The following is a 17,205-nucleotide window of genomic DNA, read 5'->3' as shown; positions in this document are numbered from 1 at the left end:
GAATAATATTTGTGTAATGGGGTACAGTTCAATTATACATATCCTTATTTTGTAAACTCTACCCCATACACACACATATAATAATGGCCTAAAACCTCTAGCACCTTGAAAATCACCCACGTGGCCACATTTTTGTTTAAAACCAGGCGTTAGTCTCAACTCTTCCTTATCACACTCTTTCTTTCAAATAAAGTAATAGCTAACACTCTGTAGTATTTTCTTCTTTCCCACTCACCTGTCCTAGGTTCCATTCATTTAGGACTTCATCTAGGACTTTTTCCTCTGCCTGAAAACTAGGTACTCAATCCATATTAATATTATGACTCTCCTTTGTTATCATATATTTGTCTTTGCCAGGGGTATGGTGGAAAAGAGCCCCTTAATCCTGAGACATGCATGTGTGGAATGTATGCTTAACCAGAATTAGGAATACTTCCCTTATTCATAATGCTTGAGACCAGAAGTCAGATTTCCATTTTTGTAATCCCAGCACTTTGGGAGGCCAAGGCAGGTGGATCACGAGGTCAGGAGATCGAGACCATCCTGGCTAACAAGGTGAAACCTCGTTTCTACTAAAAATACAAAAAATTATCCGGGCGTGGTGGCAGGCACCTGTAGTCCCAGCTACTCCGGAGGCTGAGGCAGGAGAATGGCGTGAACCTGGGAGGCGGAGCTTGCAGTGAGCAGAGATCACGCCACTGCACTCCAGCCTGGGTAACAGAGCAAGACTCTGTCTTAAAAAAAAAAAAAAAAAAAGTTAGACCATTTACCTATTGTATTAGTCTGTTTTCGTGCTGCTGATAAAGACATACCCAAGACTGAGCAATTTACAAAAGAAAGAGCTTTACTGGACTTAACAGTTCCGCATGGCTGGAGAGGTCTCATAATCATGGCAGAAGGTAAAAGGCACGTCTCAGATGGTGGCTGACAAGAGAAGAGAACTTGTGCACAAAAACTCCTCTTTTTAAAACCATCAGATCAAGAGACTCATTCACTATCATGAGAACAGCGCAGGAAAGACCCACCACCATAATTCAATCATCTCCCACCGGCTACCTCCCACAATACATGGGAATTGTGCGAGTTATAATTCAAGATGAGATTTGGGTGGGGACAGAGCTAAACCATATCATTCTGACCCTGGCCCCTCCCAAATCTTACATCCTCACATTTCAAAACCAATCATGCCTCCCAACAGTCCCCCAAAGTCTTAATTCACTTCAGCATTAACTCAAAAGTCCACAGTCCCCCCAGTGTCTCATCTGAGACAAGGCAAGTCCCTTCCACCTATGAGTCTGTAAAATCAAAAGCAAGTTAGTTACTTCCTAGATACAATGGAGGTAAGGGGGTTGGGTAAATACATCTATTCCAAATTGTAGAAATTGGCCAAAACAAAGGGGCTACAAGCCCCAGGAAAGTCTGAAATCCAGCATGGCAGTCAAATCTTAAAGCTCCAAAATGATCTCCTTTGACTCTATGTCTCACATCTGGGTCCCCCTCATGCAAGAGGTGGGTTCCCATGGCCTTGGGAAGCTCCGCCCCTGTGGCTCTGCAGGGTATAGTCCCCTTCCTCACTGCTTTCATGGGCTAGCATTGAGTGTCTGCAGCTTTTCCAGGCACACAGTGCAAGCTGTCGGTGGATCTACCATTTGGGGGTCTAGAGGATGGTGGCCCTCTTCTCACAGGACCACTATGTGGTGCCCCGGTAGGGACTCTGTGTGGGAGCTTCAACCCCACTTTTCCCTTCCACGTTGCCCTAGCAGAGGTTCTCCATGAGGGCCTCACCCCTGCAGCAAACTTCTGCCCAGGCATCCAGGCATTTCCATATATCCTCTGAAATCTAGGCAGAGGTTCCCAAACCTCAGTTCTTGACTGCTGTGCTCCCACAGGCTCAACACCATGTGGAAGGTGCCAAGGCTTGGGGCTTCCACCCTCTGAAGCAATAGCCTGCACTTACCTTGCCCCTTATAGTCATGGCTGGAGTGGCTGCGTGGCAGGGCACAAAGACTCTAGACTGCACACAGCAGAGGGACCCTGGGCCTGGAAATTATTTTTTTCTCTGAGGGCTCTGGGCCTGTGATGGGAAGGCCACAAAGGTCTCTGACATGCCCTGGAGACATTTTCCCCATTGACTTGGGGATTAACATTCGGCTCCTTGTTACTTATGCAAATTTCTGCATTCAGCTTGAATTTCTCTTCAGAAAATGAGATTTTCTTTTCTATTACATTGTCAGGCTGCAAATTTTCCAACCTGTTATGTTCTGTTTCTCTTTTAATACTGAATGCCTTTAAACAGCACCCAATTCACCTCTTGAATGCTTTGTCCTTAGAAATTTCTTCTGCCAGATACCCTAAACCATTTCTCTCAAGTTCATAGTTCCACAAATCTCTAGGGAAGGGGCAAAATGCCACCAGTATCTTTGCTAAAATGTAACAAGAGTCACCTTTGTTCCAGTTCCCAACAAGCTCTTCACTTCCATCTGAGACCACCTCGGCCTGAACTTTATTGTCCATATCACTGTCAGCCTTTTGAACAAAGCCATTCAACAAGTCTCTAGGAAGTTCCAAACTTTCCCACATTTTCCTATCTTCTTCTGAGCCCTCCAAACTGTTCCAACCTCTGCCTGTTACCCAGTTCCAAAGTTGCTTCCACATTTTTTAGCATCTTTTCAGCAGCACCCCCGTCTCAGTACCAATTTACTGTATTAGTTCATTTTCACACTGCTGATAAAGACATACCCGACACTGGGCAATTTACAAAAGAAAGAGGCTTATTGGACTTACAGTTCCACATGGCTGGGGAGGCCTCACAATCATGACAGAAGATCAAAGGCATGTCTCACACGGTGGCAGACAAGAGAAGAGAGCTAGTGCAGGAAAACCCCCCATTTTAAAACCATCAGATCTTGTGAGAGTCATTTACTATCACAAGAACAGCACTGGAAAGACTCGCCCCCATAATTCAATCACCTTCCACCAAGTTCCTCCCACAACATGTGGGAATGGTGGGAGTTACTACTCAAGATGAGATTTGGGTGGGGACACAGCCAAACCATATCACCTGTACATAATGAGCTATCTTAAGAATGGGACCCAAGTCTAAACATGAAGTTCATTTATGTTTCATATGCATCTGATACACATAGCCTGAAGGCAGTTTATAGGATATTTTAAATAATTTTGTGCTTGAAAAAAAGTTGTGAGGTGTTTTAACTGCAACCCATCACACGAGGCCAGGTGTGAAATTTCCCACTTGTGGTATCACGTCAGTGCTCAAAAAATTTTGAATTTTGAAGCATGTCAGATTTCATATTTTCAGATTAGAGATGCTCAACCTGTACAAGTTTCTGAACTAGAATGTGTCACCAATATGGCTATAGCCTTGACAAGTTATAACTTCTGGGCTTAAGTTTTATATTCTGAAAAATAAATGAGCAGGCTTCATGGTATCATCATAACTTCATACATGTGTTCTCTTTGTATGATACCCCTTAGCCTCTCCCCATTTTCACATATTTACTGTTGACTTTTTTTTTTTTTGAGATGAAGTCTCGGTCTGCCTCCAGGCTAGAGTGCAGTGGTATGACCTTGGCTCACTGCAACCTCCACCTCCCAGGTTCAAGCGATTCCCCTACCTCAGCTTCCCCAGTAGCTGGGAATACAGGTGCATGCCACTATGCCCGGCTAATTTTTTATATTTTAGTAGAGACAGAGTTTCACCATGTTGGGCAGGATGGTCTCGATCTCCTGACCTCATGATCTGCCTGCCTTGGCCTCCCAAAATGCTGGGATTACAGGCACCACCATGCCCGGTCCAACTTCTATTTTTTAAAGCCTCACCTCAGGTAGTACTTCCTACAAAAAGCCTCCTTACTTTCAACCCAGAAAATATTATATGCCACTTTCTAGGCCTCACATAATGACTATATGGCTTCACCATTGTATTTAAAATATTGTTCTTCCTTGTTTTATATTTGCATGTTTATGTATATAAATGTAATGGAATTTCCACCACCCCACTACAGTGTAAACTCCAGGAGACACAAGTCCATATCTAATTCATCTTTGAGATGCTTAAAAACAATTAGGCACTAAATAAATAAATGTAGAATATACAAATAAATGGGAGAATGAGTGAAGTAGATGTTTTTGCCAAAATTCCTTCTTAACTCAAAATTCATATTTTATTATTCAAAATAATGTAAATGGGGGACATCGATATTGGAAGAATTTGCTGCATTGTAAATCACCATAACTAGGAAGCAATGCCCACCCCTTCAGGCTCTAATTCCTGAGTTCTCACCATGCCTGTTCTTTTCTTGCTCCAAATTGCTGTAAAATCAACTGGAGTTTTGGTGAAACATATGGCTCCTCTGTTTCTCATCCACTCTCTGCAGCATTTGAGCAAGGACTCTGCTTACCTTCCTCAATCAGAGGACGTTTCTGCTCATCAGTCAAGCAGGCAGACCACAAGACTCAGACAAAGGCTGAGAGTTAGACTGATGAGGAGGGTGGGTCTAGTGGTCATGCAGGAATTCCACTAGGACTCCAAATGTTTTATTGTTGCCATCTCAGATAGGTATGACAGAAAGGAGTGTGGGAGGTGCATAGTGACCACCCCACAATCAAGAATGAATTCATCTTCTATCCATAAAATGTTTTACCTAGGCAAACTTGTTGATCTTTCATTGCCTATACTTCATTTTCTTATCTCTCATGCTCATTTCTCTATCTATTTATTCATTTTAGCTTCACTTTTCTTCATAGTGGGAATCTAGTTTTCTCCCCAATCTACTGTAGATCACTCTAGCACCCATGATGCCTCTCTATTCTGAACTTAACGTATTTACTCTTTCATTTGGTACTTAATCTTGTCTTGTGTTGTTATGTAACTTTGCAGGTGTTTAAGCCTAATCTCTTCAAAATACTGTACTTTTTAGAGAGAAGTCACTGTATCTTGTAGCTATTTGAATCACCCTAACAAGACACTTAATAACTATTAAACATTTGATGGTAGATCATTATTTCAGCCACTAGCATAAGAAAAAACATCTTATTTTCACAATGATCCAAATTTATAAAGTCATATATCCTATATCAATAGCATATGTCAAAATCTTTTGAAAACTCACATTTACAAGCTAATCTTATTCACATAACCTTTCTCTGAGTTGCACAGTATAGAGAAAATTATCACTTTTAAAATGAAGAACTTGCACCCTAAAAATTAAGATTCTAGCCCTCATAAGAAGGCCCAGGCTAGATTCAGGTCTCCAGACTACTAGTATTCCATTGCTCTTTCCAGAAGAATACATCAAATTTAGGTTCTCAATATATAGTTCCTTGCACATACTTCTACCACATAAAAATGGACTGTTAACCTGGAATGTAAAATAATTCTATAACTTCATAACCTTTTCTGTGTCAGATTACTAAAATTCAGAAATTACCCTCCAAAGAAAAAAAGTGAATGCTAAATCTGCAACCCTTCTCTTAGATTGTTAGTTGGGTTATAAGAAGACTATGACATTGCTTAGTATACTTTGCTATTTGCTCAGAAGCACAGGAAAAAAAATCTTATAAGCTCCAGAGTACATAGTCTCATATTTGGCTCTGAAATATAAAGACCAGATTAGAAAATACAAATTCAATTTCATCTCTACCTCTGAAAGATTAAAACAGAAAATAAATCCAAACTCAAAAGATTTTTTTAATGCAACAGAGACTTCTTAACTGCCTAATCCACATAGATTGAATTTATTTAGCGAACACATGAATTCATCTATTAGAAATGTAGTCATTCATTTATTCAGATAGAAATCATTATTCATTCAAAATAAATGGATTCTACTTTAATTGTCTACCAGCAGTGACTATAAAGTAAGCTATGTGAGCCTTACAATTCAATCTTTACCACAGGCAGAAACAACAATATAAACCTCTAAAATACAGCTCACTGAGGTCATCGTTTAAGAGCTCATATCCTGTCCAATACTTCAGAATAAATTACATTATGCTTACGATGCAATTAATCACACCATAACTTCTGCACATCCAAAAGAAAAATCATTTCTCTTTATCTGTATCTATAATCCTTACTCAATGAAAATTGCTCAATTATTCTCTGTATTGAAGGTAAATTACAGAAGAAAGTTAATTGCTTACCTACATGATATTTCATTTCTGAAGCCAAAACATTAACATATGTAACAACAATAAAAATGGAGAACAGTAAATTGCATAAATAAAAGCATGTTTCCATTTATGGGCTATAAAGCAAACAAAGTCTGACTTTAAAAGCTGTTAGTATGTATAAATTAAAGTATAGAAAGGTCACAAAATTTTTAAAAACCTGATTCTTAGAAGGAAAAATGAAACAAAGAATCTTCATCACATTCATGATGGTTAGATGCCATCGATCACAACAAGGCATTTTTTAAATGTAGGCAGTTTAAAATTTGGAATTTAGCCAAGGAGCTCATGTAAAGTTGATGTGAAATTAACAGAGTCAGTAACCTCTGCTTTCAGAAGTATTTAGGTAAAGTTTTTGTTTACACTGATTATTAAGATCCATAATTAATATTTATACATATTTATATATAGACTTTTTCATTTCCTGGCAAGTGAATGGGCCAAAATTGAGCTTGGGAAGATAAAGCTTATATATTTTTTGTGCCTTTATATTTAGTGAATGAAGTACCTCAAACGTTTTAAAGTAACTCCTGTATATTATCTTGTTTTCTGTTATTAAATATTAACACTTTAAAGAATTTAAATGTAACTAAATCTCATTGTGCAAACTCTTATGCTCATGTCATATGTGTGCATGTAGCCTCAGTTTCCTGAAGAAGATGCTCATCATGCAGAAACACTGAATTTATTGGTCCAAAAGTCTAGACTTTGATTTGGTTTTCTAATATATAAAACTTTGTACTAGGAAAAATCAATCAATTATAGTTTCTCATTTATGGAATGAGAACAATAATAGCTTCCCTACTTCACTCAGAAATTGTGAGAGTCAAATAAATTGTATAACAAATGATATAAGTGTAAGAGATTATCGTTTACAAAATGTAAAATCCATTTATTATTTCAAAATGCACTTATTAATAATTTACAATGAACAGACTAACCAACATAGCCCCTGTCTACAAAAAAGATAAATGGCAGGGTCTGGAGAAATCTCTCCATATCTGGACACAGACTAGGCTATCATCATCCATCTCCTATCACACCCTTGAGCTATGCTTACTGTAACATTTCTGTGTGTTTCTCTCTTTTCTAGGGATCATTTCAGTCTTTACAGTTTATAAGATTCTGAAGGTGATGACAATAACCTGTCTGCCCCACAATAGCCATTGGACACAAACTAGGAGCACATTCTTGTTTGCTTGGTGACTGTGAGTGGCTGAGAGACACTTGTGAAATGTGTCCAGATGGGTGGAAGTGTACTCTGTTCTCAGCCTGTCCTCATGCATATTTGATATGCAAATCAAATAATGAGTGTTGCCTCGGCCATTGGCCACCTGATTGGCTGTGGGACAGACAAATGAATCTGATTTAACATCCATAGAGAATCACAAAGTCCTGCTATTAATAAAATGTGGTGTTTCCAGGTGACTGCATTGAACATGTCCTGAGGATCCCCTGCTGTTCTCATAAAAATGAGTGCTAAAATGTATTTTAAAATTCCGTAATGTAGTGACACAACAGATGAAAATGAGTCACATTCTCTGGAAAACACATCTTGACATTCTAGAAATAGATACACTCTTTGGTATCTAAAAGGTTTCCAATCATTTCATAGAATAAATCATTGATTCCAGGATTGTGATTTAAAAGGTTACAGGTATATATGGGCAGAAGTAAGTTATCAAGGGTATGGGTACATTAGAGGTATCCTCTGACAAGTAGCCACTGGAATTGAATCCCAGTGACATGTGATTAGGCTAAGTGTTGACAGCAGAAGGAGAGGCAGAGGCACAATAGGGAGAGGAGGAAAACATAAAAGCTAAAGGGGGACAAGATTTGGATATAATAGGACAAAAGAAAGAAGTGCAAACAGAAAAAAAAAGAAGGAAGGAGAGGTAGCTAGAAGAGAAAAAACACGAAGAAAAATAGTAAAAGGAGCTACCAATGAGTACCCGCTTTTCCTTGGCATTATTCAGAAAAATAATTGTCCATGATTCTGATTAGTTTCTGCCTGAATCTACCTTCTCACAAAAGGTCATCTATCTTTTCCTCAAAATAAAAAGCTCTCTGTCTATAAAGATAGGTTCCAAAGTTGCTTTCTTTTATTAGACTTAACTTATGTTCCTTGCGCTTTGGTAGTTACAGTGCAATTACTCACTTCTCTCTACATCAAAAAGCAGTTTCTAGCACCACAAGCACATGCATGGACTTGACTGTGCTTCTCTGGGGGGGCATCTCCATGGTTTTGGAATGCTGCTGGCTCAGGTGACAGACCCCCTTTATTCCACTGGATGAGGGCATAAGAAGAGGAACATAGCTGGATTGCAGTGGAATTATAGTGTGGACACCTGTAATGATCTTCAATTTATTTTTGCCCTGCCAGCCTTTGATGACTTCCAACGGGACTGTGAATACTTCTTTCTGATCACATAAATATCTGGAGGAGAGTGAGGGGAGTGGGGACTTTGGGCTTCCTGGAAATCACTGTGTACTTCCACATATCATGTAATTTGTCCAATGAGAAGTGTGTAATTACTAAAGAGAAATGTGAACCATGGCAAAAATTATACTTCAGTTGTTTGACAAGGTCATATATATATTATGTATATATGTTAGAGTTTTTGCTCCTGTTGCTCAGGCTGGAGTGCAGTGGTGCAATCTCAGCTCACTGCAACCTCCACCTCCTGGGTTCAAGTGATTCTCCTGCCTCAGCCTCCTGAGTAGCTGGGACTACAAGTGTCCGCCACCACGCCTGGCTAATTTTTGTATTTTTAATAGAGACGGGGTTTCACCATGTTGGGCAGGATGGTCTCGATCTCCTGACCTCGTGATCCGCCCGCCTCGGCCTCCCAAAGTGCTAGGATTACAGGTGTGAGCCACCACGCCCGGCCGACATGGCTATATTTTTAAGATGTTGACTCAAGTTAGTTTTTCTCCTTTCCTGCAGGTGGCTAAAAGGAGAAAGAAAAAGAAGAATACAGCTTAGTCTTCCCTGCTTTTGCTTTCAAAAGAATATGCTAGTTAAAAGGAGTATGATTCTTAGACCTGAGATTTAAAGTTGAGGTAGAGCTTGGTGGGTGAGTAACACGAAGAGGGAGAGATGAATGCATTTCGTATGATGAATAGGAAATGTCAGTAAGAATGTGAAAGAAAAGGAAAGATAAATGGGTGCTTTGGCTGGATCCTTGGAAGAGGGTCTGTGCATGAGGGCCATGAGGACAAGAATGAGAAACAACTCAATTAAAGCACAATGCAGGAGGTATTCTTTCAGCCAATGGAAGCTGACTTACCATGCACAGTAGTCCTGGTTTTCACGCAGGTGAATGCCTTCCTCGGCCTGCACTCAGGAGCCACAACAGCTGTCCTTCCCATTGGCGTCCAGGGCAGAGCTTTATTCTTAACCCCAGGTAGCCACTCAAGACAAGTGGTGACTGTAATGACCAAAATTTGTGGCAATTAGTACCCAAGGCTCTAAGAGTTCCATCTGACTTCTTGTAGACTGCCTCCCTCCAACACTCATATACACATCTACACAAACACAATATTCCATTCGAGCAATGAGCACAGGAAAGCAAATGTATGGCCAAGGGCCTTTAATTGGTTGTTGGGGAGGAAAGTCCTTACACCTGAATTTGGGAATAGGCAGTTGTTAAATGAAAAACCTTAGACAAATTAAACTGAACAGAGTTTAATTGAGCAAAGAACAATTTGCAAATCAGTCAGATCCCGAACCTGAATAGGTTCAGAGACTCCAGTACTACTGCATAGTGGAAGATTTATGGATGGTAAAAAGAAAGTGACATACAGGAAACAGAAGTGAGGTACAGAAATGACTGGATTGGTGACAGTTTGGTGTTTGCCTTATTTGAACAGGATTTGAACAGTTGACGGCTGTTGATTGATCAAAACTTAATGACTGGCACAAAAGTTGGTTACAGTCTATCTACACATCCACTTAGATTACATTTCATGATGCATGGAGAAACCTTTATGCTAAACTTACGATATGTAAGGAGGTGGCTTTAGGCTAAATTTAACACAGTGAATCAAACCAGTTCCCAACTCCCCATTTCCAACCTGGAACAGTGATTACACACTTGCCTAGGATACTACCACTTTGGGACTAAGTTTTTCTCATCTAACTTATGTATTTAACACTTGAGTAACTCAATTAAATTCAGGTGAATGGAAGATAGAAGGGACATGGAGACCCTAGAAGTTCATGTAATATTCTTTAAATATGTGTAACGATTTTTGCATTTTCATTTATATACTTACACACTTGTGACATACATATATTCACACACTCACACTCATACCACACTGGCCTACGTAGCCATTCCTTGCAGGCATTCTTTGCATTCCAGGCAGGTCCTGGTTACATTGAGTCTAGGCCCCCATTCAAGACTGTAGGGTCAAACTAATGGCTAGAAGAAAGAAGATGTGGTCTTTGCACACAATTAATTAATTAATTCAATTAGTGTTTCATGTGTATGGAAAGTATGAGGCCCTGTCCTGGCTTTGGGGACAGACACACTGATGTATCAGATGTGACCTTTGTTTTTTAGAAATTTAAAATCTAGTAAAAGCGTGAAGTAAGCACAGCACTGGACCTGACATAATGGCTGATTTGCATGCATGAATGAGCAAATGAGGCATGGAAACATACACAAAAATGTAACAGGATGAATTATTGAAACACACACAAAACCTGTGAAAAGGAAAGTTGTTTTAAAAATAGCTTTCCCTAGCTATACAGGGGGGAAAACAGGGCACTATTTATGCTATCCTTAATCCTCATGATCGTGGGAGAAATAAACAGCTTTCTGAAGTTCATGTCTGTTCAGAGAAGAATTGGGCTGAGTTATCTCAAAGGTGGATGGGGAGGAGCCAAAAGCTCTGAGTAAAAGGAGTCAGAAGGTGTGGGGAGGGCTATATGCATTAAAGGTCCCTAAGCATGAAAAACAAAAAAACAAAAACAAAAAAAACCAATCATATTTGAATAGTTTCTATAACTGGAGGATCCCCTAGGTGAGTGATTTCTTCAACATGCCTGTAGAGGCTGTCAGTGAGCACAAAGGCCTTAAGATTAGTGACTGAAGGCTCCTGGAATGAGTATGTGGTTAGAGACTGGAACTCCTCAGGATTTTCCCTAGGTCTGCTCCAAATAGCACAAACAATGGATGATGAAGGATCCATGTTAACAGCAGTGGATCCACAGGTAATAAAGAGAGCTGGTGGTGCGAATGCCTCCACCATGATCTAAAAACCTGGCTACTTCCTGATTTTCTGTAGTGTAAAACACCCTAATTTTTAATTATGCCAATGATAAGGTAAGTTTTCTGAGTTAAGGAATACCTTTCCCACACAAGTACACTGTAGAAGAGATTCCTCCTTTTATCTCTGGGTAGACTGCATGAAGATCGCTTCTATCCCATTGAGGTGAGGCAGAATACGCCAAACTCAACTGAGGTTGAATTTCTCACCAAGAAATTGAGGGCCCAGAGGAGACTTACACGATGTAATGAAATTTTAAAATGTGATAGATATTATTCATGTTGAGTTTGAAACTAAGTTCTGCAACTAAAAGATAAGGCATTTGTGATAAGGGCTATAAATATAATTCAAAATATAAGAATAATTTAGATTTGATAATAAAAATAAAGAGTAAAGGATTCTTTGTATTCTCCATAGACTATCTGATAAAAATTAAACTATGTCAATGATATAGGGTTATTCCTATAAAAGCTAACAATTATTCTTCACTATTCTCACTGAAGCCAATTCAAGTCTCTTCTCTGTGATGAAGAAAACCAATGAAAAGAAGATAGAATCTCACAATAATGAGACTCTAAGCTACACTTTAACACCAATTTAGCAATTCCATTAGAGAGCACATCCAGTTCATTAAAAACAGCAACCTAACCTGTCTGTAAATTGCCTTACCATAATCAAATGTTGGCAAAATAAGTAGATAGGAAATACAGTGCCTGTCTGAAATATTAGCAATTAATCATAAAATAGTCAGTTGTTTGAAAATGTCACGCATATTACTATATAATAATATTCCTTAAACTGAACTAGGAAAAGTTTCTTTTTTTATTTTTTTTAACGTGTAAACTCTTCAATCAGTTTTTTTTTAATAAAACACATTAAAGAGTTAGCTATCTCTACACATGTGGATTCAATCCATATCAAAACTGAATTTATCAGTTAAGCAGAGTCCTTCAAACAAATTTGGATACATAGCTGGACAACCTTTTAGGTATCAAACAGAGCCCTAGATGGTTATTTCCTTCTGTAAACCCAAGCCAGGGAGAGACCTGTATGCAGGCAGCCCAGAGACCAGTGTAGGAATCTCTTTCACAGCATCTCGGATTTGGCAAAGTGTTCCTTAACTCAAGAAATGGCCCGTTTCATTGCTAAGTACACATTGCATGATGTATATCATTAAAGGAAAAATCAAGGTTATGGAATCCTTTTGGGTATGTCCAAATGTTGCTGCTGACTTGATTATTTTGGGAAAAGTCTCCTTTTTTGAAGTGGAAGGTATGTCCATTTACTGGAAAGATTAAAAATGTACTATTAGGGACAAGCTTTTATACATGCTGAAAGTAATTAGCAAACTGGTTTCTTGTAATTCACAATTATCTATGTGAACAAATACTTTCACTTTAAATATTTAATGAATTAACTGATTTAGATAGAACTTCTTCAAATTCATTCAACAGGTATTGACTGTAAACCAGGCATTATGTTAGATGATGTGACAATGAACAAGAACAGCCTCAGACCTTGACCTTAGACTTGACTGAACGACCCATTGAGTAGCAATGCACAGTATTAACTGTAATAGGTGTTAAAAAGAAAATTCTTAAGAAGCTACAAGAGGCACATTTAGTCTCATCTGGGGGCTCAAGAAAGGCTTCTCCAAGGAAGTGGCATTGGAGCTGCAACAAAGTGGAAATTAACCAAGCAAAAGTATGGAAGAGAATATTGTGACAAGGAAGCAACCATGGGTTGAGGATCTGAAGCAAAAGGAAGCAAGGTGTGCCTCAGGAGTTAATTTGAGCCCATCGTGTCTTGGAATTGTGGCAGGGGAGGTGGGAATAATTGTACAAGATGAATCAGAAGAGTTTGGAGGAGACCAAGCCATGCAGGGCCTTGTCTTCCTTATCCTAAGAACAATGAGTTTCTAATGAATTTTTTTTTTTTTAATCAGAGAAGTCTTGGTATTGAAAGATCACTATGAATTGTTTTTTTTAATCAGAGAAGTCTTGGTATTAAAAGGTCACTCTGGAAGCACTATGGAGAATGAACCAGAGCAGTGTTCCAGGAGGATATCAGAATAATCCAAGTGAGACGTGAGAATGAGGGTGGAATAGTGGGGTCTGCAGAGATGAAGAGGGGTGGACAGATTTGAGAGACATTTAGGGAGTTAAATGGAAGGAACTTGATGGATGGGATGCAGGGGCTGAAGGAGAGCAACTTGTCAAGGGTGATCGCTTGAGTTCTACCTTGTGCAGTTGATTGGACAGTAATGCCCTTGATTGTGACTTGAACACAGAGTGAGGAGTGAGTGTAGGAAGAAAGCGAAGGAGTTTGACTCAGAACATGCTGAGTTTAAATGTCATCAAAACATTCTAGCAGACAGGCCTGGGTTTAAGAGTGTTGGGCATGTAGATAATAATCAAAATTAAAACTCCCCCTTTACTATCCCTTGTAGAGGGCACCACTAAGGTTGGTAAAATGTGTAAATTTGTGGTATACAAACACCCACTGCCCTCTACACACATATATCATTACCAGTGAGGCTAAAGAATAGTTAAACTCTGAGGACATTTGGAATATTTATGCATCTCTCCATTCCAAGCAATGCTACTCCCCACAGTAGACGTTATTGAATGTGGAGGTTTCTTCAGCTGACCAGAAAGCGCTGAAGGACATTTCCCTATTTAGTTAGCTTAAGGGAAATGACTCTTGGCAAGTTATTCCTTGCAGACTGGAATGTGAATTCACTACTTGTCTTTCCCCCCTCTTTTGAAAAAGCACTTCCCAGGACGCCCCTTCTAAGAAGTAGCTCTAGCGATTTTATTTGCTCTCTCAGATTGGGAACTAAGAGGCAAAGGAACAATCGAACTGAAATGGGTCTTTGAGGTTGTGTGTATTTCACGAGAAACTGAGGCTCAGAAAAAGACATGTTTACACAATGCTAGAAGCAATTTCCTCCAACTGTTTTAGTTGTTGTTTTTTGTGCTTTTTTTTTTTTTTGAGACGGAGTCTCGCTCTTTCACCCAGGCTGGAGTGCAGTGGTGCGATCTCGGCTCACTGCAGGCTCCGCCCCCCGGGGTTCATGCCCTTCTCCTGCCTCAGCCTCCCGCGTAGCTGGGACTACAGGCGCCTGCCACCTCGCCCGGCTAATTTTTTGTATTTTTAGTAGAGACGGGGTTTCACCGTATTAGCCAGGATGGTCTCGATCTCCTGACCTTGTGATCCGCCCGCCTCGGCCTCCCAAAGTGCTGGGATTACAGGCGTGAGCCACCGCGCCCGGCCTATTTTTTAACATTTCTAAAGCAAGAATGGAATGCAAGGATAGCATTGCTAGCAAGTTATCCACATTCCAGATTCCAAAAGAATACTCTAGTGTACTGAAGTAGAAGACATTGTGTTCTTGGCCTCTGCCTTCTGACAGTGCTGCCTGGCAGTTAGTAATAAAATTCTACTCAAGATAGTGTGTTAAGTACTCACTGAAAGTGTCAGGCTCTTCAGAGTGGTGGCTTTCCTAGATTAGGGAGTGAAGTAAGCTACTCATCCTTTTAAAGAACATCTATTTATTTCCAAATTTTAAATAAACTTAAATAGTTACTTGGTTAAACCTCAAACTCAATGTATTATTCTTAGAACATAACTCTCAGGAAGGTCTTTTTTCCCACTGCGAACCTAGGTTTAGCAAGGGCTTTGTCATCATTATCATCTTATCCAATGGTAAAGAATAAAATATTATTAATAAAAACAACCTAGCAGCTTGGTTCTGCTTATTCTTTAGGATTTTAAATCAAAATCAATGTGGCTTTTAAAAGTAAACCCCGAGTAGAGTTTAAAATGCTGAATGTGCATGAATTATGCATGTGTCCCACATGCATGAGGCCCACAGCCTCAGGTGTATTGTTAGTAAATCAAATGCCATAAATATAAATTGATTCCAATAGCTTATTTGAGGTGACTGGGCTGCTGCCCCATGCAACACAATATTAACACAGTGGCTAGAAAGTCCACTGTTCACACCGAGAGATGTTGGTATGTGTAGGGGTTGAAGGTGGTCCAGTGATACTGCTATTAATAAAAGCTAAAGTAATGATGATTGAGAGCTCTTCTAAGTTGTTTAATAATATAGCCACATGCTTTTATGGCAACAATACGTAAGTTCTACTTTAGGCCTCACAAATGGAGAAGACTGGATTCTTTCCCTCTAATAAATCACAATCCACCTGGTAATTTACATGCCTAATTACCACAATGCAAATCAAACAGGGAGCAGTGGGAGAGGTCATAAGCTCTATTCAAATAGGCCTGTTTTATTTTCTTCAGAGTCCCAGAGAAAATGTTTGTGATGGGGTTGCTATGATGTATGGTGCCTTCCAAATTTATTTATTTGAGAACTTAAATAACCATTGTACAACAATCAATTGACTAAAACTTATTTATAATTGAACTTAAGGACTAAAAGTTCATCTAGTCCAAACCAGTCTTTTCAAAGTTTTGAAAACCAAGGCTGAAGGAGTTTGTCACAGGATAATTTTTCATGTTATTAATCCTAAATATGTATGTACACATATATATTCATGCATATTTATATACAATGTAGGATATGTAATATATACAAATACTATATATCATACATATTAGAATCATATATAATATATAGTGCAAATTTATATATCATTTTACATATATGTGTATATATATGCATGTGTGCATTATATATGTAAATGATAGCAAATTATTTCAGAACCATCAGTCAATACTATTATATTACAACCAACTACTTTTGGATTTAAGGCAATCATTTGCCAAAAGAGCTATTTAATTTATCTTCATATCTATTCTTCCTTGAACCCCATGAGTAAAACAAGTTCTCTTAAGAAGTCTGGGTAAGAATAGCAATGAATAATAGCACTTCCATAGTCCTCAAAAGGTAGCGTCACCTAGACTAAGTAATATTTATTACGGAGCCATTGCTTCCTCTGGAACACCTATCAAAGTAATTAGCCTACAGGACTGAGCTTTCTGTAATGCAGAGAATGGGCTGATGGAGGGCCTTCATCTTTTATCTCATTCAAAATAGACTCCAAAGAAACAGTGACAAAGAGAAATTTAATTTGTAACTGAGGAGGCAAGATATTAGATAGCCTTGGCGGAATGAGCTTTGAGACTTGCTGGAACTTAAATATCATTCTTTTATAGAAGGGGTTTATTAAACTCAACCATCTCTGTGGAATATCTCTTTGCCAAGATCAATCCCCATTCTGATATTTCCCCAAGGGCTACGCAAACGATAACAGAAAAAGCTTTGGCTCTGTCACTGTAAAAACTGTAGGCGTGTTTCATATTTCGTTCGTATGGTAAGCTGTCCCAGGGGAGACATGAGGCTGTGGGAAAAGACAAAGAATCAAATCGATTTCTTAGACTAGGAACACGGAGGCCACTTTCAGAGGCATCACAAGGTGAGAACAAAGCACTGACTTGTCCTCATGAAAAACCATGAGGTTGACGGATCCAAAGGAGGCTTGTACATATAGAACAGGAACTGTAGGGAGAATAAGTCTTTGTTAGAGAGTAAAAAATAATTACACATTAGGTTCTGTTTAACGTAATTCTTTCTTCCCAAAGCCTCAAAGCGTTCTCTTTCTTTCCACTCATTTTATCGTCATTGAATTTTTCTGAGGTAAAAACAGACAAATAAGACATTTCCTTATGAGGCAATTATTTGAGTTTCTGATTATCATCTTCTCT

Source organism: Hylobates moloch, unplaced genomic scaffold, assembly GCF_009828535.3.
Source record: "Hylobates moloch isolate HMO894 unplaced genomic scaffold, HMol_V3 SCAFFOLD_24, whole genome shotgun sequence".
Lineage (NCBI taxonomy): Eukaryota > Metazoa > Chordata > Mammalia > Primates > Hylobatidae > Hylobates > Hylobates moloch.
Note: the sequence above shows the minus strand (reverse complement) of the source record.